General features: G+C 43.5%; 1 long non-coding RNA gene across 3 annotated transcripts; it reads right to left on the bottom strand.

The window, feature by feature from the left end:
• Window positions 1–803: 803 nt before the first annotated feature.
• LOC128838267 (uncharacterized) lies at window positions 804–27,557 on the bottom strand. 3 transcript variants are annotated; one of them, XR_008445142.1, is made up of 5 exons: window positions 27,520–27,557; window positions 14,858–14,921; window positions 5,959–6,052; window positions 2,065–2,133; window positions 804–1,232 (listed from the first exon to the last, which is right to left on the bottom strand). It is a non-coding gene; the product is annotated as an uncharacterized LOC128838267 (long non-coding RNA). The 3 variants fall into 3 exon arrangements; XR_008445140.1 differs by lacking the exon at window positions 27,520–27,557 and adding an exon at window positions 25,609–25,676; XR_008445141.1 differs by lacking the exons at window positions 5,959–6,052; window positions 14,858–14,921; window positions 27,520–27,557 and adding an exon at window positions 4,704–4,741.
• Window positions 27,558–27,910: the final 353 nt, after the last annotated feature.

Genomic DNA, 27,910 nt, shown 5'->3' with positions numbered 1-27,910 from the left:
AACGGATTTATTTGGGGTTTGGACCCCATTGGGAGTTGGACATCTGAGTGTTAAAGACAGGTACACTTCTGTAAGTTGCTTTCAGTTAACCCTTTTACAGCTATTAGGGGACGTGGTTCAAACCTGGGTCTGGGTCTGGGTTTGCAGCAGGCTAGCGGGTCTGGCTCAAACCAGGCAGGGCACTGAAGTCCTAAGTTGCCAGGGTAGGAAAGCAGGAGCAGAAGTATTTTGGCACATCAGTTGGCAGCCCCTAGGGGGTTTCTGTGATCCAACCCGTCACAGTATGATTTGTTGATTTAAAGATATTTACTTTGGCTATTTTGACACGTGATGTTGACAATTTGTGTTTTAACAGTTTTAACTTCTGGATTCTCAGTGTCTACGCCCAGTAAATACTTGTCTGAACCACTCCTATAATTTCCTGCAACTGTGAACATTGAAATCAAGAAAAATAACCAAAAATAATGGTAAAATCTCATCATGTTGTGAAACTGTAAACATTTAAATCAATGAAAATATTAAAATGGTTTAAAATAAACTGACAGCTGTCAAAATTATATATTAAAAAAAGATTTCGGACAAGCGTGACTATAACAGACAATGCTACTGTAAATTGCGGAGGAGATATTAGACCTCATGCTTCAGGGCTTAAACCGTCTCTACTGTTAGGGATTAGAAGGAGATCTCATGTAGATGGCAGATTATCATTTACCTACTCTGACAAATTGCAGCTTCCTCTCAGGTTTCAGAGTAGCAGCCGTGTTAGTCTGTATCCGCAAAAAGAAGAACAGGAGTACTTGTGGCACCTTAGAAACTAACAAATTTATTAGAGCATAAGCTTTCGTGGACTACAGCCCACTTCTTCGGCACTCTGATTCTGGCTGTTGTTGGAAACAAGATATTGGACAAGAGAGACCAGGAGTTGGATCCAGTCTGGCCAGTCCTATGTTTCTGAAAGGGTTCAGTGCCTAATTCCTTTAACCACCTTCAAAAATGTCAACCTCAAATGTTTGGATACGCTCTTGCATCCAAATGCTGGAGTGGAGGGTGTATGTGTGTAACGTTGGGAATTTGTTTTGGCTCGGAAGAAGGTCCCAATATATTTCTGTCTCCAGCTTTACCTACAGAATCACAGACATTCTAAATCAAAGATGAGAAGGAGTTGGAAGTTGTCCAGTGAACAGCTGTAGTTTATTACCAGGATAATTTTGGGTCTCACTCAGAAACCCACACTACAAAAACAAATAAGAAAAGTTAGTTGTAGAAGGAAAACCGGCAAACTGGACCAAGCTCTAGAAGCCACTGCTAAATATGTATCACATATAGAACAGTCTTTTATAATTTAATAGAGAATAATATGTTTTTTGCCTAACCCTCCTATAGAATTCTATAGCAAGGGGATATAATTGTTCCATTCTACAGGATGGCTTAAATTTTTGTTTGAAAGCACATCTTTCTCTATTAAACTCTGTATGTATTTAGGGTCACTTCTACAGGACCCTATGGAATGTTGAATGACCCTTATCGGATTTCTCTCTCTTACATTTTACAGGATTTTTCTAATTGCTTATTGTCTCTGAAGAAATCCCTATTTCCTAGGGAAACTAAACACGACACACCTATTGTTTCACCTGATCTGCTTAATTCAATTCAGGTATTTTGAGGCCTCTCGGAGGATTAACAATTTTTTGTAGAAGGTCTAAGGGGCATTTGATGAGACACACAACTGCCAGAGCCATCTCTAATTTAAACTGCTGCCATAGCTGAAGGAGGGTGTGTCTTGCTTAGTTATAGTACAGCGGCACTCATTTTCTTTTTGCAGTATTAATGGGGTAATATAAAATTTTCCTGGTGCCACAGGTCTGTTAAAAGGCACAAAGCTATTTTGTGCAGTAGTGACATAGTGCTCCTTGGTATGTCTCGACAGTTAGTTAGCATGCAAACTATGCAGTCATATGAGTTTATAGAGAGACAGATTGCTTCGTCTCACCTGCTGATCTGAAATACAATGGGAAAATTAAACATTTACAGTCATAAAACAGTCCAACAGCAACAGGTAACTACCTGAAAAGTGCAACAGATTCCAGAAGAACTACCAATGGTGCTTCAAGCAAAGAGGAATCGCAGGAAACACTGTGGAGGATAATAGCATAAATAAAGGAATTATATGCAAGAAAATGTCACTCATGTGCCTTATTCTGCAAGCAGCATATGAAACCACATCATCATGGGCAAATCAACCAGCCACCAGGAAAAAATCAAAACCCTCCTTGGGGAGTAGGAAATAGATAACAGGAATCCCATCTGCATGTCGCCAAGGAGCTGCAGCTGAGAGAGCCCTCAGTTTGCAAACATTAGATCGTATCTAGAATGCCGGCAAGATCCCAGAGCTGGCTGCTTTAGTCAGTTAGTTGGGTGAGATGGGCACATGCATGTCTAAATGCTGGTTTGGGCTCCTGGGATGTAGCTATTCTAGTTCCACTCTGATAAACTGTTTCCACTGACACCTGTTCAAAGCCCCTGTCTTCAGATTCTGCTCTGAGTCACTATGTTCCCATGGTAGTGGGTTTAAAAAAAATATTAGGGGGGAACTTTGCAAATAAAAAAAAAATCTCCTTTTTTAAAAATGTAGAATTTGACTAAATTAATTTAAAAAAAGAGTCAACCCTGTCTAACGCCCACTGTCTTCAAGTAACACCCTTAACTTTATTTCCCATAGTCTTTACTGAAGCTAGCAAAAAAAAAAAAAAAAAAAAAAGGGGGGGGGGGAGGGGATTTCATGGGAATTTCCCTAGTTTTAAAAATCTGAAATTGCAATATTTTGAGCTGCTTTGTAGGCGAGTAAAACATTTCATTGAAATTTTGCCTGTTTTTTTTTTAAGTTTTGAATTTTTTTTTTTGAAAAATGCACAACATTTCAGCCATCTCAAGTCATTGGTAGGTCTGTACAGGTGTAACTAAGAACAAAATTTGGCCCTGCATTTGATACTGAGTTAACAAGTCCGTTGATGATGCATAAGCTACAACAGAATCCAGATTCAGAGCTGTATTGGTTCTAGAGGGCTAGTAGCACTAAAAGAGTTGTAAAAAATCGTGTCAGTAAAGAACGTAGCACTGAGGCTGAGTACACGGAAGTCTTATCTGGCCTAGTGCAGTGTGTCTCAACCATTTCAGGTTGGCAACCCCTTCTTCGGTGTTAACCTTTTTTGCAACCCCTTACATTCACTATAAGAGTTAAAAGAGTATCAATGATCACTGAGACACCCATATCGTTTCGTTTTGTGTGTGTGTTTCAAGAGATTTTCAGAAATACTTGACCTTGAAGGGGAAGGGGAAGAAGTTTTTCTTTGTTTTTGATTGTAATAAAATCTGACAACCTTCCAATGGTCTTTCATGACCCCCTGGGCATCACAACCCACCAGTTCAGAAACAATGCACTAGAGAATTGAGCGGCTGTTTCTTGAGCCAGTGGGCTAGCCACACCAGTGGGCGTAAAAACAAAGTCGTTCTGATGAATAAGAAGTTGCTGTTTTCATGACATCGCTTTTCCAAGTGGAGCTGCCGTTTAAGGCTCATAAATCCACATTTAGGCCTGATCTTCGGAGGTGGTAAGGCCTAACACTCACATTGATTTTAATGGGATTTTTTGGAGGCTGGACATATCTGAAAATCGGGCCAAATTGAATTAAGTGCCTAAATATGGATTGTAGGAGCCTTATGTAAGCACCCAAGGTTGCACATTTTGGCCTCCATAAATAAACATTGCAATTCAGACACCTAGGCCCTGATCCAGCAAAGCGCTTCAGGTCTGATCCAGAGCCCGCTGAAATCCATAGAAGGACTCCCATTGACTTCATTGGTCTTCAGCTCAGGCCCATAAAAACACGTGCTTAACTTTAACCACAGGAGCAGTTACGCATGTGCTTCCAGTGCTTTGCTGGAACAGGGTTTTAATGCACCAGAGCCTTGATCCTTAGAGGTATTTAGCATCTAAATACCTTTGAGGATATAGACCCAGATGATCCGACGATGGATTTAACACAAACGGAGTCATTTTTTTAAAATGAAGGACCTAGTTCCTCACTATTTCTTTGGCTTTAGCCACTTTAACAACGTCACTTTCAACAGAGTTCTACTGGGGTAAAGTGAAGTTACGTATAGATGAAGGATTCCCAATAAAATATAACAATTCTATAATATTAAAACTCTTTAACCAGGTGATAAGCATTAGTGCACCTGATTAGCAAGCTCATGTATACACTTCTACATGTCTTTAGAGGATGACTCCTTGAGCAGGTAAAAGAGGGTGGGTGAGATCTTGGCCCCACTGAGGTCCAGTGCAATCATCCCATTGGCTTCAGTGAGGCCAAGATTTCACCCGGTGTTTTTTGAGGAGACTCATGTCTGAGTTTGGGTTCCTCTACTCAGCCCATGTGAATTCCCAGGAGCCTTAGCTGCCTTCTAGCTCTAGAGATGACAACTTTACGAAAACCAAATGGCAAGAACTTCCAGTGATGACCCTGTTTTGTGATGAGATTCTAATCCCATGACACACTTGTCTAGCCAACTAATGATGGCAATTAGCAAGGGAGGCGAGAAGGAGGATCTAGGAGTTTTATGGCATGAGTAAGAGGGATGTTTTACGGCAGTAATGTTAGGAGGAGAACAGCAATAGGGGAATGTGTGACAAGAGGGATTCTGACCAGGACAGAGCTGAAGAACTGACTCTGAGACAGGATTCATAGACTCATAGACTCATAGACTTTAAGGTCAGAAGGGACCATTATGATCATCTAGTCTGACCCCCTGCATGCTGCAGGCCATAAAACCGTCCCTACCCCTTCCCTGGACTCTGCTGTTGAAGTCCCCAATCCTGTTTTAGGTGACTTCAATCGGCAGAGACCCTCCTGCTAGAGATCCCTGAGCCATGCTGCGGAGGAAGGCGAAAAACCTCCAGAGACTCGGCCAATCTGCCCTGGAGGAAAATTCCTTCCCGACCCCAAAAATGGCGATCAGTCAGACCCCGAGCATATAGGCAAGAGTCACCAGCCTGACCCCTGTCAGCCATTATACGATTTACCTACCATTGTTTGGTTTTCCTTGACTACTATGTTTTACCATTAAACCATTCCCTCCATAAATTTATCTAACTTAATCTTAAAACCAGACAGGTCCGTCGCCCCCACCGTTTCCCTCGGAAGGCCGTTCCAATATTTCACCCCTCTGACGGTCAAAAACCTTCGTCTAATTTCAAGCCTGAGATTCCACGATATACCCCCTGCGCCAGGAACAGTGAGTTGCTGAAGTGAAGGTTCATCTTTAAAAGGACTGTCTTGGACGCTGCAGTCACACAGTAATGGAGGTAGATGTCACCTTTTTCCAGTTTGCCTGAGTTTGGGGTAGGAAGGAGGGATGAGCAATAAAGAAGTGACTGCCTTTTTTTTCATATATTCAACCCAAGTTGACACTGGACAAACATGTAAATACAATCCAGAGGCTACAGACAGTTTCTCAGTAATAGCCGCATCGTGTGTATATACTAAACGACACTATCTGATCAATTGCAAATTATCCCCCAGGCGACCCAATAGATCTCTGTAGGCATGCTTTCCTCAGCAACAGCTGTGTTAGCACTAGATTTACACAATCATATTCTAGTTTGCCAGAGCATTCCCATGTCCCGTCAAATATTTGTAAAAGACTTATACACTGGGCAAATGAAAATCCACAGGCATGAAAAAATAGCAGCTAATTAGAGGGAGCTGGTTCCTCTCCACAAGTATTGCTATTGTCTCTAGAGCGTAAACTTGAATGAAGTTTGTAGCATGTCGGGTTATACAGCTAGCCTGAGACAACAACACTGAAAGGAGGGTGAGATTCCCACTTTCATCAGAAATGATGTTATGTTATGTTAACATTGAAGCCTAATGAAGCCACTTAAATGCCAATTTTATTAACCATTTGACTGCTGATCAGTGCACCATCGAAGGGCAGTGAGTTTCTCTATCTTCTGTTGCTGGTCATGGCTGTCGTGTAGCGAAGCTGTTTTCCACTGGAATGACAAAAGGTGGCAAATTCTGAATGGGTGCAAAGCGTTGGGTGCAGCGTGTGGCTTTCCGGCCTGGGGCAGTAGCAGGAGAGAGATTTGCCATGTGATAACTGCATCAGAATGACCCTCTTGTGCCAGACACTGATATCTGACATTTCATGCAGGAGTAGTGTAGGCCAAGTAAACAAATAATAACAGCCCTCTGCCTTCCCCACAGAACCTCTACAGATCTAGGGGTGGAGGATAGTCCCCCTGTCCCCCCGTGGGCCAATATGCCCTGCGGTTTCCTCTGGTCCCTCCTTATAAATGAATATGGTAGATGATTCTCACAGTGTCCTTTAAACATGGGGCACGCGCATAAAGAAAAAGTTGTATGCGTATTGGTCACAGAAAACCAGATTCCCAGGGGTGAGCGAACAAACCGCAATCTAACCGCATGAAGCTAGGCAGATTCACATGTGCTGAAGATCTGGCACTGTTTCTCGGGTTCTCATGCAGTTAGCTATACTTTGAGGTGAGGCAGCAGTGGTTATAAGAACACTGGCCAGCTGGCTAAACGCCTCATTGTGGTGGCAGCCTATTTAAACATGTTCAGCGCTCTTTTCCTTTTCAGACATCCTGCGAAGGCAGAAATCCTTCATTTTCAGACCAATTTCTTCCCCATTTTGGAACATGAAACCTGGAGTTAAATGGCTGAGGGTTTCGAAGAATTGCTTAGTGGTTTGGGACTATACATGTTAGTCTACTTTAATTTGCACTTTCCCTTTTCTTTTAAATATAACGTGTGAAAAATAAACCACAAATATATACATTGGATAATTGGTCCTGAGCATCTGGCTTTAACAAGATACTGTCAAATAACTGAGTCCGCCACAAATTGCCCTGTTTAAAAACCGATATGATCTAGTCAGAAAAGTTTGCAAGATGTTTAAGATCATTTTGGTTTTTTTAACTCCACCACTCAAATCCCATGTTTGGGACACCCACAGCAAAAGTTTTCTGCTCCATCTGTAGTCATTGTAAACTGCTAATAATGGGTTGAGATTTTTTCAAACAAAATGAAAAAAATGGCTTTTCTCAAACATTTTTTGTGACACTGTGTTTTCAAAATTTTTCATAAAATGTTTCAACATTTTGTCAACTATTTTTCATCTCTCACCCCATCTCCTTCACCCCAACCCCCGGCCCTTTTCAAAAATTAACATTTTTCATTAGGTTGGGAGGGGAGGAGTTAAAAAATCCTTAAAAATTTTGTAGATATGAAAAATGGGTCCATTTCAAATCCTGCAGAATGAAAACAACTTCAGAATATTTTTGTGAAATTGTTTTCTCGTGATTTTTTTTAATGGATCTTTTAACAAACACACTGGACCTCAGTCCTGCCTACTCTTAAAAATGTTCCCAATATAACTATTTTGGTTATAAATAGGGAAAACTTTGAATTACTACTCACAGGGCATAAAGTTGCATATGTGCATGTCTTTGTAGGATCAGGGCTTTCTGCTGTAGTAATAGTGAGGCTCAACATAAAAAATTCCACGTTGAATCACCTCAAACAAAGCAGTTGCCCGAAATGGGATGTTTTTAAAAAAACTGATATTTCTCAAATACTTGCTATGATTTTAAACATATTGCCCATTCATTTAAAATGTATACCAAGATACAGACTATCAGAGAAAGAGGCATCAGCAATGGAAAGATCTCATAGGTTATTGTTATTGGGATGTTCAAATCTTCAAGGGGAAAAAGCGTGTTTCTTCAGGATTTATCTTCATCTGCTTTTAGGTGATTATTTTTGACACTTGCGTAAAGCAAGGTTAGCCAGTGGAATGCAGAGAGATTATGGATGGCTTGTGAGGCCTGAAAATTGGGGTCCTGCTGCTTAGTCTGAGATGTTAACACACTTTGTGGATTGAGGTGAGAACGTGATACTCAACATTAAACATTCCTTAAACTCTTTTGAAGGTTTTCAGAATCCTGATGAATAGAGTTCTCCATAGAGCTTGTCTTTATTATTCTAGATGGGCCCGATTCTGACACCCTTACTCCTGGTCAAGAATCCCTTACTCCAAAAATAGCACCATTGACTTAAACAATATGGAGTCCTTGTGGCACCTTAGAGACTAACAAATTAATTTGGGCATAAGCTTTCGTGGGCTAGAACCCACTTCATCGGATGTATGAAGTGAAAAATACAGGGGCAGTTATAAATACATGAAAGGATGTGGGTTGCTCTACCAAGTGTGAGGTCAGTCTAACGAGATAAATCAATTAATAGCAGGACACCAAGGGAGGAAAAATAACTTTTGAAGTGGTAAGAGAGTGGCCCATTACAGACAGTTGACAAGAAGGTGTGAGTAACAGTAGGGAGAAATTCATATTGGGGAAATTAAGTTTAGGTTTTGTAATGACCCAACCACTCCCAGTCTTTATTCAGGCCTAATCTGATGGTATCTAGTTTGCAAATTAATTCCAGTTCTGTAGCTTCACATTGGAGTCTGGTTTTGAAGTTTTTTTGTTGAAGAATTGCCACTTTTAGGTCTGTTATTGAGTGACCAGAGAGACTGAAGTGTTCGCCTACTGGTTTTTGAATGTTATGATTCCTGATGTCAGATTTGTGTCCATTTATTCTTTTGCATAGAGATTGTCTGGTTTGGCCAATAAAGACTCAGAGCTTAAGTGCTTTGAAGAATAAGTATGGGCTGAGAGGCTGGATATCCATCTGTTTTGGATGGTTTAGACACAACAAATCCTACATCTTGGCAGGGGGTTAGACTAGATGATGCTTGCGTATGATTCTATGTGCTTAATATTAATTGCTTTTAAATGATTGATTATTAATAGCAACCTCGACTCCACCTCTTCTGCCAACGCTAAGAAAAAGCGTTTACAAGTTCTTTGTAGAGGGGACGTATACTAGCTGTCTTTTGTTGTGGAGAGAGGCCATCTGTAAATTAAGGTTCTACTGTTTCTCTCAGTTGTGGGTGCTGAATCCCGTTAGAAAATCTGGCTGGAATGTTCTACACACTAAGTTTACACTTTTTCCTTAATCAGCCAGGCCTCCGATTAACTACAATGGGCAGGTTGCTGATTTTGACCCATTTTTATTTGTTTCACACACACAAAACTTCTGAATTGAACTGTGCAGGAACCATTATTTCTGTTTTGGAGGAAATTCTACAATTTTGAAATTTCTTCTTTTGGGTCCAAATCAAGACAAATTTCAAAACTTTCCACCACATGACATTTTGGGGGGAAAATACTTTGGATGAATTGAAACATTTTGTTCTGACTTTGACTTTTTTTTTTTTTAAGTATAGTTTATAATATAAAATAAAGACATTTTTAAACAAAAAACCATTTTGAAATGAAAAATCAAAGTGTTCTGCTCTGATACGGTTGCAATGGAACTGTTTTGATTTTTGATTTTGCAACAAAATTGGGTCAAAATTGACATGTTCCCATGGAAAATTTCAGTCTTGATTAAATGGCATTAAAAGTTCCATCAGAAAATTTTCATCCAGCTCTATCTGTGAAATAAATCAGCAAATAAACACAAAAGGGATAGTAAAAAATAACCCAGATAGCTGATACAGTTCAAATTTCAGCTTCCAACCCGCCCGATGATTATCATCGCTAAGAGCAAATAGCAACAAAATATAAACAGACGATAAAATTCATTTGTAGTCAGATTTTATGTTAGCCTTCCATACGCAACCACCATTTACATTGCTGAGGGTTTAATAATTCCATGGCTAATTTAAACAGCTTTTCTTACTGATAAGTCTCTATCAATCCTTACATTGTCACAGATGACTGGAAGACAAATAAGAAGCAAGTGGCATAATTTTCAAAATTAGACACCTTTATGCATGCCTTAAAAGAATACTTCTTGCCACATGCTCAGACTGGGAATTTCCCTTTCCCCAATAATCAGGCCCAACATGGTCACTAAAATAATCGCATTTTGAATATGTTTGAATGCCTGCTAATGACTCAGGGAAAACATTCTCTTAAGAGATCATTCTGTGCAGGGTCCTATTTTTCTGTTTCCTTGATTTTTTCTCCATGCTATTTGTTATTAAGAGTTCACATGTTCATGTGACTTATTCTTAACTTGAAGCCATAAATCTCTGTTTATAAGTCACAACCTGTTGCTATGGAGATGATTATTATGTCACAAACAGAAAACTATGACTTCATGAAGGGAACAAGTGATAGAAACAGATAAACTCATACGACCCAATGCTGGAAGCAAATCTTTCATTGAGAAGTCTGTTGCCACAATTTGAGAGTTTTGGCTTAAGTTGCTAGCCCTCGTGATTGCAAATATATAATGTGATGAGAGGCATTTAATGATGATACTGACCTCCTTTGTAAAGTGCTGTGAGATCTATGGATAAAAAAGTGCCGTATGGGAGCTAGGTATTAGTAATTATTATTATTATTATGTTGTTGTTGTTGTGTTATTTAGAAACTTAACTAGCCATTTGCACATGAAGTTGTGATAACTGTACACTCCTCTCCACGTGTTTTACATATGGAAGTTGGGCCCCATTGTTGTTTTTTACAAACATGGCCCTAACTTTCCAGGCTGCTAACCATTTCACAGCTGTTCCCGTGAGCAGAAACATCTGCCTACGTGTGTTATGGGCAAACTCAGCATTGTTTCTGGTCCTCTCTAACCCCTGCCATGAACTCTAAGCAAGCGTTAATCCACGGATCTAATCCAAAACCTATTGGTCACAATGGGAGTCGTCCCAGTAACTGGTATGGGCTTCGGGTCAGGTTTGGCATGTTCTTTACACACTGAATATAATGGAAATGAAAGTTGATTCTGAATACCTAATAATAATGGCTAAAAATAAACTTGGCTGTGTTTTTTCAGAATTAATAGAAGTTGGGTATTTGTCCTTTTAAAATAAGCCTTTGTTAGTTTAAGTACCGTATTTGACATTTACAAACATAACATTTTGACAATCCATTTTTTGGGTTGTTTAATGAAGGAATGTGAGAACAAAGGGACTGTTTACAAGAACAGCCTGTTCACAATGCTCCGGTGAAAAGGGTTCCTAACATTTTACAGAATGAAGAGAAAGAAAGGTTAAGATTTAGCAAAAGAAAGGACGCAAATAAACTGTGAATGAAGCTGAAGAATGCGTGTGACCCTGGCACATACTAGCATGGACTAATGTACATTTAAGGAGGAAAACCACATTAGTACAGCTGAAGAACAAAAACAGGTGGATCTGAGATCAAATTAGAGCAAGGATTAAAAAAAGAAATCAAAGTGTAGAATTGTGTGTAAGCTGTTCCAATGCTCATTACCTTTGATCTTCAGTGGAGAAGTAAATCAAAGACAAAAAATACAACTCATTGAGTTACCTTCTCTCCTTGCTGGGTGTACTTAGATCTAAGGTTGTCATGAATAGCAGTTTTGAATGTTCTTTGGAATACCAAAGACCATTGTTTGTTATTTGTACTAAAGAAGTGCTGGAGGCCTGATTGTTTTGAGTGCCGTGAATACACATAATGAGACCCAGTCCCTGCCCCAAAGAATTTACAGTCTAAATAGGCAACACATCAAAGTTTTCTTCTTCTCATTTTGTAGCTGGGGAACTGAGGCACAAGAGAGATTAAGTGACTTACCCACGGTCACACAGATCAGGGAACTGAAATGAAACCCTGATCTCCTTAATCACAAGCCAGGGCCTTAACCACACTGCCATCTTTTCCCCACATCCCACCTTCACCCCTTCCCCCGCCCCCGGCTGTTGGGGGGAAGGAAGACTTTTCCAGCTATTAAACAGTAGACAATTTCCATGATGAGGTGCTTCATTAAGCTATACCTGTCACAAATCACAAAACGTTATGGATTTGTCCTCTCTTGTTTTTCACCGTAATTACAGAGGCAACTCAGGACAAAAACAGCCCTTAAAAGGCAATTAAAATGTGAGTGGCAGGGGGGCATTCAGGATAATATTTGACACTGCCTTTCTGTTCAAACCCATGGCATTGGCTGTCAAATGGGATGGTAAATGTATTCTCGTCCTCCTTGTTTTAGAAGGTGTTGTGTTTTCAGGACAGCGATCCTCCTTACGCGGGATCAGTGCTGTTAGACCGACAGGTGTGCAGATTGTTTCCCTAGCAGCTTTACAGACGGTTTATTTCAGAGCCTGCCAATATTGAACTGGGATCGGGAACAATCCTTGGGAGACCAGTGAGATGTCCTTCTGCCAAGGTGGCGCTGGAGCACAGAGTAGATGATTACAAAGATCCTAAGAAAGCTGCTACTTTTTTTAAGAGAAGCTCTGCTACAGTTAATGAACCAAAAAACCCCAAACCAAAACAAAAAAACCAACCCTGGGATTCTGATATGATTTTGCCCCAGCCACGCTGCATACCTGCAGTACAAATATGTAATTTCTATACACCTGCTGCTCACTACTGTTTTAATTCCCCAGAAGGCGAACACACACTTTCCGTCCAGTAGAGGGCAGTGGTATATACACAGTACACAAGGTGGGATGACAGACACACAAATAACCGAGAGCCTATTCATTTTCAAAAAAGAAGAACATGATCAGGAGACATTTGGAATCTGTGCACAGAACGGGATAATACAGAGCGCTTTACGTGTGCAATGCATTAAGTAGGTAAATGCTATTATCTCTGTTTTACAGATGGGGATAACTGAGGCAGAGAGGTGGTGAGTCTTGCAGAAAGCCACACAATGAGTTGGTGACAGAGCTGGGATTAGAACTCAGGACTTCCTAAGGCCCAACTTTGTGCTCATTTCTCCAATAATCAAACTGATACTTTCCACTACTGCTGGTTAGGTCACATCAGCAGTATTGCCAACCCCAACATTTCATAAACCATGAGCTTGGCTTTAAAATATAGTACCTTTTGAATTCTTTTAGTTTGCCTTCTGGGCTTTTAGGGTGTACAGGAGACATGTTTTCACACTGTTTTTTTTGCAATTCTGAGGGCCAAAAACACACTTGTTTTTCAAATGAAAGCTGTTATTCTCACTTGACTCCAGGAGCTGGGACTTTCAGACCACCCCCCCCCCCCCAATATCACAAGAATCATGGTAAAAATCATAAGAGCTGGCAACACTACAGCAAATTAGAACTGGGACATACCTTGCCACCCCCCCTCCCCCCGCCCCTGAAACTTTTAAACCATGAATGTAATCAATCATTTGAGCAGATTACTGAAGGAAGTGGTAGATTCATTATCACTTGGAGTCTTTAAATGAAGATTGGATGTCTTTCTATTTCACCCACTGATTATTGCACTCAATAGTATTCAGGTCAGCAAAGCATTTGAGCACATGCTTAACTTTAAGCACCTGCTTATGTGCTTTGATGAATACATATGGCCTCCTACATCGGGCCTTACCTAGCAAGGAAGAATAATTCCCTTCACTGTTGGCTTTCTCTGGCCCATATTATGCAGACTAGATGATCGTGATGGCTTTAAAATCAAAGAATCTATTAATAAAACAGATCTTGTAATATGTTCAAAACATGTGGATTTACAGGAATTGGGACTTGCAAAGTTAAAATAAAAACCAACTCAAATACCAAAGTGATCCCAAACCTAGAAGCTCTGGATAACAGTGGTGCTGACTCTGTGCATGATCTGGGGCTGGAGCACACATGGAAAAAAAAAAAAGTGAGAGCAGCAAGTGGCTGGTGGACGGGGGCCTCACGGAGGCAGAGCAGGGGCAGGAAGAGGCGGAGCAAGGGCGGAGCCTTGGAGGAAGGGGCAGAATGGTGCGGGGCCTTGGGGGGAGCACCCCCAGGGAAAACTAGAAGTCAGCACCTGTGCTGGATAATTATACTTTTCCTCATTCTCTTTTATAGACATCTCACTACGCTTGCAGAGATTCGTAGAGTGCATCACATGAGAAAGTCACATGGCTTCTATAAGCCAAATGATCATTCTTTATCAATAACAACACGTAACACTTCAATAGCATCTTAGAGCACTTCATAAACATTATCTAAATAACCTTCACAGTGCCCTTTTGAGGTAGCTTAATCTGCTTTATCACCCCCATTGTGGAGATGGCAATCCTGTGACAGAGAGGAAGTGACTTGCTCAAGGCTACGGAGCAAATCGGTGTCAGAACAAAGATTACTACTCAGGGCTTTGTGCCTTCCAATCCTGTGTTCATTCCTCCTTATCAAGATGTCTCCCTACTAGGTCCTTCTGTGCTGTTACAGGCAGCAACGCAACATACATTAGAATCTTTACCATGAGTGTTTGCAAGTAATTAACATAACCACAGCATTCCTTGTGCGTGAAATGCATCCTCGTGGAGAGGGCCAGCCAAAAGGCCTGGGCACCATTTAAGTCTAACGAAAGCCCTCAAAATAGGCATAAGTAATACACATGTCACTCCATGCATCTGAAGAAGTGAGGTTTTTTACCCACAAAAGCTTATGCCTAAATAAATCTGTTAGTCTTTAAGGTGCCACCGGACTCCTTGTTTTTTTCACACAGGTCCTGTGTGTGCTTTGCATGCATGAAGTGCAGAGAATAAGGCTGGTCAGAAAATGTCCACCTAAACTGCTTTTCAGTGGCAAATTGGGTTTTCAACCAAATGGTATTTTTCACAAAACATGCCTGCTCTCCATGGAAAATTTTGATGTTGTTTCATCAAAAACCAAATCCTCCCAAATGAATCTGATATCCTGACCCAGTGCCTGCAGGGCATTATAGTTCACTTTCCCTGGCCCCCATTCTTCTCTATAGACTGGGCTTCCCAGCCAGACTACATCTCCCATTACGTACCGTGGACAGGAACTTCCATGATGCATTTGCCCACCCTGCATCACAAGGAGAGACCGCCATGGTGCTATGGGACAAAGAACACATATTGAATTTCCTGCAGGATGGAAATACTGGATTTCATTTGCCTCTAATAGTTACCAAGTTGCTACTGGGAGTGCCTGTTCTAACACCTGTGTTACACCTCTGAGCATGCCCAGTGTGAACTCAATGGTCCAGTTCTTCTCCTGGTGCAAATCAGCACAGCTAGATCACTTTACACCAGCTTACAATCTGGCCTTGTCCCTCCAGAAGCCTGAGCATGTTCAAACCGAGCTGGGTGCTACCCCTTCTGAGACCAGAGTACTTCTCCAACATGACAATAAGCAGTGCTGCTTGTGCTAAAGACGATGGTCCCACAGAGTCATTTAAAAATACAATTGCAGCTCATTTATCTTTTTGTATTCATCATTTTTATTGTGCCTCTAACTGCTGAATCTTTGGCTCAGCCTCAGTCCCATATTTAGGCCCTGGGTCCTGCAGTAGGATCCATTCAGGCCTATACCACCTGCTGGAATCCCACTGCAATTAATAGGGCTCCACACAGCCACAAAGGTCGGCCACCGCATCTCAGATTGCAGGGTCAGGCCCTGAGGTTGTAAGATGGAGCAGTATGGCAAGAGAAAATTAGGATCAATGTTCCTTAAATGCTGTATGTATATAATTAAGGCTTCTGTTTTGCAGGGGTCGTTAATTTCATTTTTTGGCGTTTTATGTAGATGTCCAAAATTGCGGGGGGGAGGGAGTTCAGAATTTTCTCTTTGGATCTACTGTAATGAGTAATGTACATTATTTACATTACTCATTACAGTAGCATATACTGTACAGTAATGAGTAATCTCTTTGTAATGTTCCCTCGTGTGCTTTAACTGTTTCAAACAGCACTATGTTAAACCACACTAGAGACCCTTTAGTGCGCACCAGCAGGGTCCAATTAACGCACAACACATTACTACGCTTTAGAAATCACCCCCCACCCCCAGTCCATATTACTGCTCCATGTAGTTTATTGGGTAAACACCAATATTTTTTTTTTGTTGGGCTATTTTATCAGTGAAAACTGAAAATCAGAAGTCCTATAGCTAATGCAAACTACTTGATACAACAGGGCCCTGAACCCGACTGGGGCCCCTAAGCACAACCATAATAAACATAATAAATAATATCAAATGGCCATAAATATGCTTTAATACTATTAACCGATATAAATATAGGAACATAAAGTTGTCTGGGCCCGTGGAGGACCTGGATCAAAATGAAAAATGTGGTTTATCCAGGCTGAAATTAGTGAGCACCAGCTCTGTTTTTTCCTGTGCCAGTCGTGCTGAGCGGTACACCCATCTCCCATAGCTTGTCCTTGCTTACAATCCACAGAACAGCTCAGACCACATATTTAACCAGATTGTAGGCCACACCTGCATGCTGTAGCAGTCATTAGATCCCTGCATGCCTGAAATATTTCAGTAGAGCCAGATTCAAGGAAGTAGGAGCCTGAAGGTGATCTGAGTCCTATCTATTTAACAACAGCTCCATTCACTTCAATGGAGCTACTCCAGATTTACAAAGGTGTCGACGAGATGCTAGCCCGAGATGTTTGGAGTACCTATTCAGACAATCATTCCTTGGCTGCAGAGTTTCCCTCTATTTGGCCCTGGGGTAAGCAGGCTCTAACTTTAGTGCAAGATGACGTGTTAATAATCAAACCATTACAGGCTGCAGCAGAACCTGTTCAGATCATCTGCATCCATAAAGACTTCTTCCTTACACAAGGCAACTGGATTTAGCTGGTACTGTGGATGAGTCGTCTGTAGGGGGTGCACATGTGCATATGGAACCCCACCCTCACGCACACTAGATTCCACTAATTTGCATTGCAGATAGATTTCAGATTCAGAAAGGCACCAGCACTCAAATGCACTCACTTCTGGGGTGGAAGAGAGTCATCACACAGGCAGGCCGGCAGGGCAACAGCACTCAATGCCCATTGTCACTTGTTTATCCTTCTGAGATAGTGTTCTGGAGGCACCTGATAAAGTTTCAGGTAAATCAACATCTTGGAGCAAACATTGCATTTCCTATCTTCAGTGATGGATTAAAACTGGGTTAAACAGACTGGCTGACTTGCGGGCTATGCTCTGAATATTCCCTACTCCATGGCATTTTTCACGGGTATCCCAAAATGTCCAGACTTCATACAATTATACAGAAGGAAGCATGGGGTTTGGGACACCAGGCTTTTGCTCAGTCTGGGCCATGAGTTATTCTTCCAAGATGCATCTAGCTAGTCAATCCACTTGATGTCTGCGTGGTTACTTTATAGTGTGTGAGGAATGTACTTTATACCAACAAACAATAACTTGCATCACTGCCAGTCTTTTCTGTTGGTGTAACTGAACGGGAGACAGGGGAAGGGGACGATAGGCAATTTTCTCAAGGAAAATTTTAATTTTGCCCAAATGGAAAATTGAAACAAAATAGTTTATTTGGTCTTAGGTTGACCTGAATCAAAACAATGGATCGGTTCAGCACTAGTCTGTGTCCACCTGAGCTACCACGATGCTTCATGGGGATGTAGCTTGGATGCCTCCTGCTCCCATTCTCCTCTGTGGGCCAGGATGTCTGGTTGGATATATATCTCCCATGATGCCCTGCAGGATCCTTTCTAGCGTAACCACTGTGGTGCATCCTGGGAGTCCTCTGGCCACAGTGCATCTTGGGAGATATAGTCTGACAGGGAAGCTTCGTCCATAGAGGAGAACTGGGGCATGAGACACTTGAACTACAACTTCCATGAGGCACCACAGTGGCTCAGGCTGGCACAATTCAGTGTTGAACCGAATAGAAACTAAACGTTTCAACATTTCCAAGAAATTTCTCTGAACTTTTTGTTCCGTGAATTTTCATCCCAATCTGGGACAAAACCAATCACCGAAATATCAGAATGTGCCATGGGGCTGGAACCCTCTACTCTGTGTCTGCCCTCAGCTCCAAACGGTCTTGCTTCACCGTTCCCGGGGCCACTTCCTACTTCTCCCTATCTCCTTAGGCCTTCTCTGCAACCTCCCCCAGAAGCTGTCTGCCAAGCCCTTCCTCCACCCCTGTTCCCTTTCCCTGGGGAGCTACTGTTGGCCTGGCACCTTGCTGCTGCTTTTCCCCGGGTCTCCTCCCACACCTTCTCAAATGGCTTCAGGCAAGCCTCTCCCGCCATCCATTCCTGGCCTCCGCTCCACCAGGAACCATGGCAGCCCTGACCCGGACCCCTCGCTCTCAGAGGGCTTCCCCAGACACCTGCTGTTCCTCTCTGACCTCTCTTCCCTAGCGAGAACAGGAAGCACTTTATGTCCTGCTTCTGCCTTCTCAGACGGCCTTGCTGCTCTCAGTTACCTGATTCCTGGTGTACAAATCCCAAGTGCGGGCGGGGCCTGAGCTCATCGCAAAGGGCGTGACATTGTGTTGAATCCATGTATGTTCTGTTTGTGTGTACGAATGTAGACCTGCGTATTTGCAGGTGGAAGCGATGTTGGGTGAAAAGGACCTGGATTCAGACAGTGACTCTGTGTGACTCTGGGCAAGCTGCTGCAATATGGAGATAATGGCCGTTCCCTCTCTCCCAGTGTTGGGAAGAGAAATCCGTAAACACCTGGCAGCACTCACGTGCTATGGAGAGCTTTGCCGTCTGCTGGGTTTAAGTTGAACCATCTCATGTTTAGGCACCCTGTGGTAATTGACTGCTGTCTTGTAGCAGGTTCCAATGGAGAAAGGTAAGGATTACTTAGCGGGCAGGATACTCTAAAGTGCTTAGCGCCGGCTTAACTCTGCTTCCGTTGAGAGCAATGGTAAAAGTCCCATTGCCCTGGGTTAGGCGAAGGCTGGGTGCTTCTGACAAGCCCAGCTTGGTTATTTAATCACAGGGTTTTATAGGCATGTTTTTGCATTGTAAATTCTGCCTTGATCAAATGCTGCGGCCACAACGTAGCTGCACTTTTCTCCTGCAGGCTCCCCAACGGTGTGGCTATTTATAGGTACTTGTTTTGGCCTTTGGGGTGTGCTTGGGTGGGTGAGGTCCAAGAACAGTGCTGTGCACTCAGGAGACCTTCGTAGGAATGACGGTATTTATGTATCCCAAGCAAGCATTAGTAGTCACCAAGTCCCTAGGACTTCTGTGTGTACATCCAGAGGCAGAATTTAGCCCTGCATGAATACATGGATTGTATATTTATTTATTTTGATTTTACATGCTCCTAGACAGCGACCCATCCTGGGCTCTTTTTGAGTCCCCTTCCGTCACTCAAAATTACAACATTTATATAAGCCACGCCCATAACAGCTTCACCTCTTCACAAAAAAAATAAATAAATAAAATCTATTGCCTCACAGCACCTCAGACCCCCTGACCCTTGTAGATCAAATACAATTTGGGGTAAGTCTCTGGCACAAGGGGAAGAAAAAGGCAGAAAGTCAATACTGAAGCAAAAAATATTCTAACAAATATGGGTCACTTAGGGACTTCACTGCTGACCAGAGGCTGCACACCGTAGGCAGGCAGCACTTTATGGAAATGCTCAGGATTGATGCCTTGCCCCATAAGGACCAGCCCCTGTAACTTGAGCAATGGGAAAACCCGCCGCGGCTATAAGCAGTATAGGGCACATGATACACAGATAAGCAGTTCCAATTCCATCCAGTAGAAGGGCATGATAGACATTATTATTGGTGGTAGTATTGTTTATTTGCAGTAGCGCCCACTATGTGCTGGGCATTTTCAAACTCTCAGCGGCAATCCTTTCTCTGAGAAGCTCACCATCCAAAGACAGAGGTCAGGAGAAGGGAGATAGGCAAAATATATACAATTTATATACTGATTGACGAGGGAGCATACAGGATCACACAGAATCTGGTTGCTCACTGCCCAGCTAGACCATGGAAATGAACTCCTGATATATTCCAAAAAGACATTGTCACTATGCACAAATTACATTTAAACCAGATGAAGACCTATCTCATTAGCATCACAATTCTTCTCCTTGTCCCATCAAGAAGAACCCTTCCACCTCCCTCCCCTTGAATTTCATAGCTAGTTTATTGAAACCAACCAAAGCACAAGTCCCCAAGACATTCCGTCCCAGGCTTTTGCGATTCGTTCAAGAGCAGCTCCTTACATTCTCTCTCACTCCTGCACTCAAATATTTCCTAGGCAACAAAGATGGAGGGGAGTTGCACTAAAATAAGTTGTTAGGGTTGTGAAAGTTTTCACCAGTCCTGGCAGTGTTTGAGCAACCTGTGAAGTGTCTTTTGGGCTCTACCCTACAAAAGCAAGATGAGGAACCACGCGTGCCGAGCTGGTCCCAAAGAACCACGCTTATCAACCATCCACAAACATACAAGGCCTAGCTATTCAGAGAATGCAACTCTGACTGGTTTCCTCTAAAACACAGACCAGAGGGAGTGCCGCGGCAGCGCTGTGAAGCACAAGTGTAGCCAAGGCCTACGTAAAGGGATACTACTCTATTCCTAAACACTACACTATGTATGCGGGATCTCTCTCAGACTAGCAGTATACATTAGAATAATAAAAAAGATGTGATCCCCATTGTATTAAGGACAAAGGACACTGAAGGCATCTCGCTTTGGCACAGCATGGGATTGAAATTCCTTTCTCTGTGTACAGTATTGCATAATGATCAGAACTATACAGCCTCTGCTGTGGCTTTTGGATCAATAAAGGCAGAGCTACACACGCCCCACGTTCACCCAGAGCAAACACCGTCTAGAAAAGCGCTCACAAAGCAAATATCCGGTCACACAGAAAGAAACCTCTTCGCTGCCCTAGGCAAACTGGCATATCTATGCCCCTCGTAGATCGCAGCCACACACGCAATAAACAACCGCCAAATATTTTGCTGCCCCTGGTATTTGCATATCCAAGGCAACGGCCTGCTCTGGCTGCATAGGGGAGCCAAATGCCAGGTCAGCATGTAATCAGCCAAACGCAGTGACCGATTCAGTGATTTGATTGCCATGCAGTGTATCAGTAGGTTGTGTAGATCTACCAGCCACATACGTTATTTCCCTCCACCCATAAGAAGTTGCTTAGTTCCCCTCCTCCCCCATTAAACAAACAAGCAGCTTTCATTTCTAAAAAATTGATTAGCCCATGGGACTGATTTTCATGCACTGGAAAGGCAAGCAGTAGCCTGATTCACCACTGCACGGCTCCTGTGATCTCAGCGCAGTGACAGCTGCATAAAAGTGGATCCAGGCAGTGGTGAAGCAAGCCTCCAAATGACACAGATAAGGACGTTTCAAAATCAGCTAATAGGTACGCACAGCCAGAATTCAAGGGCCTAGTTATCCAAAGACAAGTCTTAATGGGCAACATTTCTAAAGCACCTATGTGATTTAGGCTTCCTAGTCCCTTGGGGCCAGAGCCACAAAGATACTTGGGCACCTAACTCCAACATTTAGATGCTGCTGACATTATCAAAACCACTGTTCAGCTGCGGCCTAAAGCCCCCTACGTTCCCACCAGGAGGCAGGCGCAAAGCTGATTAAGTTCTGACGTCACCCTTAGCTTGGAGCCTTAGCCCGCGCAGCATTCCCAAACTAAGCATTCCCCAACCTAGCCCCCTGCTAGGCCTGACCCTGCTGGTGTTCTCAGAGCGCACCTAGAAGATTGGGCCTCACATGAAAGACAGGCTGGGGATACATGTGTTTGAGACAGGATACTTAATAGCCAAGTGGTTAGGGCCCGTATGTGTTCTAGGCTTCTGCGTCCTAGGCCGTAGGCATTTTTGACAATTTTACCCCAAACCTCTCAGTTTCCCCTTGATGTTTAACTCACAGTTTGGGGGAAATAGAAGAGGGGACTTCAAATCCTTTTTCATTTGCAGCCACTCTGAAGGCAAAGGGAGGAAGCGTCTCCCTTTCTGACTAAGCAAGGTCACTGATGACACGGAAGAGGCAAATTTGATGCCTCCGTTTACCCATCTGTAGAAAGGTAATTAGAGTGACTTACTGCCCATTGGGTTAATGAATGGTTGCAATGCACTTAGGGCTACTTGGCAGAATGTGCTCTATACATACAAATTATTGTTAGGATTTTCTTATTCCTGAGTCTTATTTCTAATCACTAGCTTTTGCTGAGCTCCGTGGCATAGCATTTCGGTCCTGGCTGCCAGACACTTTAACCACCACAATTCTTGATCCCACTTGGCTTAATCGCTTTAAGCTTCTGCCCTATTTCTACTTCAGTTGGGTCTGATTCCAGAACTAAACCCACAATTTCCAGTCCTTTGCTTTTGTCAAATGTCATTTGGCTCATCAACGTCAATATTTTTTAAGAGACCAAGATTCCGATGACCTTCCCACTCAAACAATTCCCGTGGATGAGTCCTGAGGCTTCGCCCAATCAATCAAACAAACTCTCTCACGTAACCCCCCCGCTGAAATGCATAATCCACAGCAGAGATGTGCAGGACGTGCTAAGCCGAACCTTAACACTTTATGAGTTTGTGTTGGGTGAGATTATAGCTGAGCCATTAAAGAAAAGTGACAATATAATTATATTTAACCTTCTTGGAGGAAGAACCATCTACCAGAAACTAGGACAGTGACACTAAATTTTAGAAAGGAGAATTTCAAAGACATGAAGAAACTAGTCAAAAAACACCCTGAGCCAAGGGTAACAGCGATGTAGCTATAAACTCAGTTTAACTGGCTGGTTCTACAGGTACTTTGCATTGCTAGCGAGGCACAAAGTAGCCAGCAACACCAGTGAATCGGGCTTACTTTGCACTAGAGAACAAGATTACAAAGGTACCAGGGGGTGGGGAGACACGATTCTCATCCTCATTTCTTAGGGTACGTCTCTACTACCCGCCGCATCGGCGGGTAGTGTTCGATGTATCAGGGATCAATTTATCGCGTCTCATCTAGATGCGATAAATCGATCCCCGAATTGACGCCCGTACTCCACCTCGGCAGGAGGAGTAAGCGGAGTCAAGGGGGGAGCCACGGCGGTCGACTTGCCGCCGCGAGGATGGCCAAGTAAGTCGAACTAAGATACTTCGAATTCAGCTACGCGAATAGTGTAGCTGAAGTTGTGTATCTTAGTTCGAACCCCCCCGCTAGTGTAGCCCAGGCCTTAGAAAGAGTCAATACATGTGCTGCAAATACCATTGAAGTGAAGGGAGTGACACACCGATTTGGACTAGCTAAGGAGCTCTCCCTAGTTTTTACAAAGACAGGTTCACGGGTGTTTGTTCCTGGGCTAGAACCGCGTCTTGGCCAGATGACAAGTTTTAGAATGGAACAAAGTTTTAGAGACGGTTATAAAGCCCTAAGACTAGAGATGCTTGATTCTCAAAGCGCAAAGTCAGCTCTTGATGTGAACATTCCCAAACTCCAAGCACGTTCGAATCTGGGGTCCTGGTTTAACCCAGCCGTGACATTTAGATTGGAGGAACACCCTCGGCTGCTATAAATAGCTTCATTAATTTCTCTGGATTTATGCTAATTTGCAGCAGCTGAGAGCTGGCCCCAGCATCCCTATGTAACGTTCCACTCAGATTCAGGCCTATCCTTACCAACAAGAGTATAATGGGAATACTGACAATTCTTAGCAGTGCACTGATCGCTCATCTGCTCCTTTCCCACCTCACACCTGAGTTGTCCTCAGTACCATGAAACTGAAGGATTCCTCAGGCTGGAGGAGTGACCAGCAGCAATCACCCAGAAGCACCTACCTCTTGCTACCAACATATTTTGAAATGTGAACAAGATGTGGCAATCCTTTGCCGTGTCTGTTGCTTTTTCTTTCATGTGCTAATACGGCACATAGAGCTTATCTCGTTTCATTTATTTGTGGCACGCTTGTTTGCAACATTTTATACAGAAACCAACCGAGCCTGCGTTCTGGGCCAAATGTAGCCACAAAGGTTATGACCCTACCCCTATTTTCATTTGCCTTGCAGATTCTTAACTCAAGATGACGCCCTAACCTGCCAGCGCTGGTGACCAGAAGCCACGGAAGAACTGGCCAGTTGTAGCTGTAGCCTGCCTCTTGCCTGGCTCTGACAATGTCAAAAACTTCATTTGAACTAGGGATCAGTGACTAGCACGGTGAATAGCTAAATAAGAGTTGTAAGCTTGGTCAGCATGAAGAGCTCATTCAGGGCTTGATCTGGCAACGTGCTAAGCATAACCTGTGAGCTGCGGCCCATCCTTAGACTCTCATCAAAGCTAGTGGGAGCTGATAGCGCTAGCGTTTCTGAGGATCAAGACTTAGCTGCATTCCTCAGCCAGTACAACGTGGGATTTTTTTCACCCTTGTATTAGCATTTTTAGATGCAGGAATGTATTTCCTCTTGGCATATGTGTCAGAAGGTTAAGGCAATCCCAGAGCTGACTGCAGTATATATTTATTTGCTTTCATAAAGGGTTAAATAGGCAGCAGGTATTCTTGGGCGTATGTTCATAATGCAGGTGGCAATGATGCTTAAAAGGAGGCACCTTTCTTTGTTCCCTTAATGATTCACTACTTGGGAGTGTGGGAATTAACTTATATAAATTTTTGCTAGTACGTAGATACACCTAGATCCTGAAATAGTGGATTGGTGAGAACCTGTTACAGAAACTCTATGCATTGTCCTGGTGGCACAGAAAAAACAAAGACTGGAAGTGGCTGCATAGCACTCCGCCTAGATACGAGGAAATATTCTTTTGCAATTTTTTTTATTTCTTGCATTTTGCATCTTATTAAAAAGCCCCACTGGCCGCAAATAGAAATGCACATTAAGAAAGGCCTGATTTCAAATGGAACCTCAACCCAGGCTCGCTTGTTGGGCCTAAACTTTTGCAGCTGGAAGATTATTGTGTGTGCAATTGGTGTAATTTAAACATCTCTGTGATTGGGCCTGCGTGACAGCTAGTTAAACATCAGTTGCTCCAGCGCATAATTACAGGTGTGAAACTGTAAGTATTTATAAGTATTTATAGCCAGGGCAAAAAGGGAGGCTGGGTTTTAAAGATTTGCTCTGTGGTCCCTTTGTGAGGCTAAGTCTGTCCCTCAGTTGGGTGGGAGCTGGAGAGAAACACATCCATGGGGGTTTTAACCTATGTGCTTCATTGATGATGATGGTCACAAAGGACCTGTATAGAGCTAAGAAGCTAGTCTTCCCTGAGTGTATCTCTAGCAGGTTTCGATTCCTTTTGGGATGCTTGGGGGAAAGAGCTATAATTTATCCACTATCGGCCTTTCATGCAATACTTTCATTTTGGTGGCAATTAACCTTAAATAGCCATCAATAAGTGAAACATCTAGCTAGCTATGGTATCTATAGAGCACAGGTCGCCATAGAGTGCAAATCACCCTGGTGTCTTTGACACCCACGGTTAAAATTTGCATTTTAAAGCTGAGGGACTGAGAGATGGTGTCCTAGTAGTGCTGAAACCTGCGGCCATTTAGAATCAAGTGCCATATTCTTGGCTAGTACCCGAAGTGATGCTACACACCTTGTTGGTAGTCTCCTGCAGGCTAGACAAGATAGGCTTGACTCTCTTTTGCAGTGAGGCCCTTTTGCACCTCTGTGGCAGACTAAGGACCTCTGAAGAGAGTGGTGGAGGGCATTACATTTCTGCTGCCAGAGTGGCGTACTGGGAGGAGAATTAGCGTCAAGAAGAATCAGGCTGCTTAATCTTCAAGTTAGGCTACTCACGGTAAGTATCTTGTACGTGCTCCTCGTATCCTGAAGGATCTCCAAATACTTTGCAAACGTAACCAGCGGACCTCCAGTTATCGCACAGGGATCACGTCACCTGTCGTAACTGCATCAACAACACGACACCCCTAAAGTATGGGACTGCACGTGAAGAATGTCTTCACCAATTAAAGCTTTCAGGGGGAAGACCAGCAGGCGGGCATGCTATAATTACCCAGGTTGCAATTTGGCCAGGACACTGGGGATACACCCCTTACTCTAGTGAAAAGCATCAGGAGATCTTTAATGGAGACTGTCTCATTCTGACGTGACACACCCCTTTTGCACAGCTGTCACTGACTACACAAGGTGCACTGCCTCCATTACCCTCTGAACACAAGCACCGCGTCCTTCAACACCTAGGGGGAGAGAGGAAATGTAGGGCCGCTGAATTCAGTCAGGGAGGCCCCTCTGTGAGAAGTAGCTGAGTACTCTGGAATGCCTAGGAGAGCATCCATAAGACAGAAACACCTGGCAGCTGGAACCAGGACTTTCTGCACCACATCAGGGACAGGACTGTAACATGGAGTGGGTGGGTGTACTCGGGGAACGCCCATGGAGAGAGGAATGCTCCCATGACCAAGTGGCATAAAAGGTCAAAATCTTCAGGGCAGCCTGCACTTCATCAGGTTTGCTAACATACATAGCTGGACTCTTCTGTGGCAATTGTCTGTGTATGTGAGATATGAGGGCCAAAATCTCCATTACTAACTGCAGCATCGCTGTGGGCGAGATTGCACCTCCATGACAGACCATCCAAGCAGGGCCGGCTCTAGGTTTTTTGCTGCCCCAAGCAAAAAAAATGTTGGCTGCCCCCCCCCACTGCACCCTCCTGCCGCCCCAGCCCAGGGTCACTGGTAACTCGCTCCCAGGGCGGGTCATTCAGCAGGAATTTTGGATGTGCACAGAACACAGACAGGATTGGTTCCCATATGGTTACAGAACTGCAGTAAAGTGGAACAATTTTCAGCTTGTGTGACTGGAGGATATCTGGATGCATATTATAAGACTGTCCTGCATAAATGAGGAAAAGTTGAGGTGCCTTTATTATTCTTTTGTTCCATTCTTTGTTTCTATGGGGGATTTGCCAATGCAATATCACTGTCTTCCTTTTAAACAAATAAAACTAAAACTTAAAATAATAATAATAATAATAAAAAAGCAATGGCTGTTGAAAATAGCAATTCCAGTCCTAATAACCACTGGGAAGCATTTCTTGCTCAATTTCTTCTACTTTTTCTACAGCAAGTTACAGTGGATCAGTATATTTGATTTGGGGGAAATGAAGTAACAGCTGCCCAAATTGAGCTTGAGCACTCCTGAATTTTGAGGGTGTTCAAATCTGGAAGGCAGGTGCTAGATTCCCTTTCTGAATATTAGCTGTATCTGGAAAGGAAAAGTCCATTTCTGCTTCCATGGCTCAGAAGTGGAAATCCTCCTAAGTGCCTGGTACTGTATCTAAAGCTGCCCAGGTCCAGAGCCTCCCCTCCCTTACTTTTCATTTTAAATTCTAGTGGGATCCACATACCTCCCTTGCTAGGCTTCAGATAGAGAGGTGCCCTGTCCATTTAGTCCCCCCAATTCCTTCTTTGGGGGAGAGCCCAGGGCTGGGGAGGCAGGAGGTGCGTGTGTGTGTGTGGGGGGGGAGGTGGGAAAAGCCCAGGCAGGGGGTGGCAAGAAGTGCAGGTGGGGGGGGGGGAAGAAGAGCCCAGGGCTGGGGCAGCAGGAGGGTGCAGATGGGGGCCAGAGCTGGGGCAGCAGGGGGTGTGGGCGGGGGAGAGTCCAGGGTTGGGGCAACACAGGGGTGCGGGGGGAGCCCAGGGCTGGGGTGCGGGGCAGTAAAAAACCTAGAGCTGGCTCTGTCCCTACCAGTTACAGCAGGCTGCAGCATGAGGTTTCAGTTCCACACTCCTTCCCTTTCCTGTTGCTAGTGGCCGAGGGAATGCTGGGAAATGTAGTTCTTTCCCTGCTCCGGGGCTGGCTCTATAGGCAGGGAGCTAACCAAGGAACTACAGCTCCCAGGGCCCCCTGTTGCTTCTCAGCTCCCAGGCGGGATTCTTGCACCCCTTGCAAATCTGCTGCCCCAAGCAACTGCTTGCTTTGCTGGTGCCTAGAGCCGGCCCTGCATCCAAGCTCTTGGCGCCCCGGCACTGAATGATGTGGCTGTGCCTGCTGTCAACGTGTGTTGTATTATGTAGCCCATTTTGCAAAGACAGCTGAGCGGTAGCTGTGACCACTTTGGGGCACTACCCTGTGATAT

The sequence above is a fragment of the Malaclemys terrapin genome, chromosome 5 (assembly GCF_027887155.1).
Source record: "Malaclemys terrapin pileata isolate rMalTer1 chromosome 5, rMalTer1.hap1, whole genome shotgun sequence".
NCBI lineage: Eukaryota > Metazoa > Chordata > Testudines > Emydidae > Malaclemys > Malaclemys terrapin.
The sequence above is the reverse complement of the archived record's forward strand: the minus strand, read 5'-3'. Positions and strand labels throughout refer to the sequence as shown.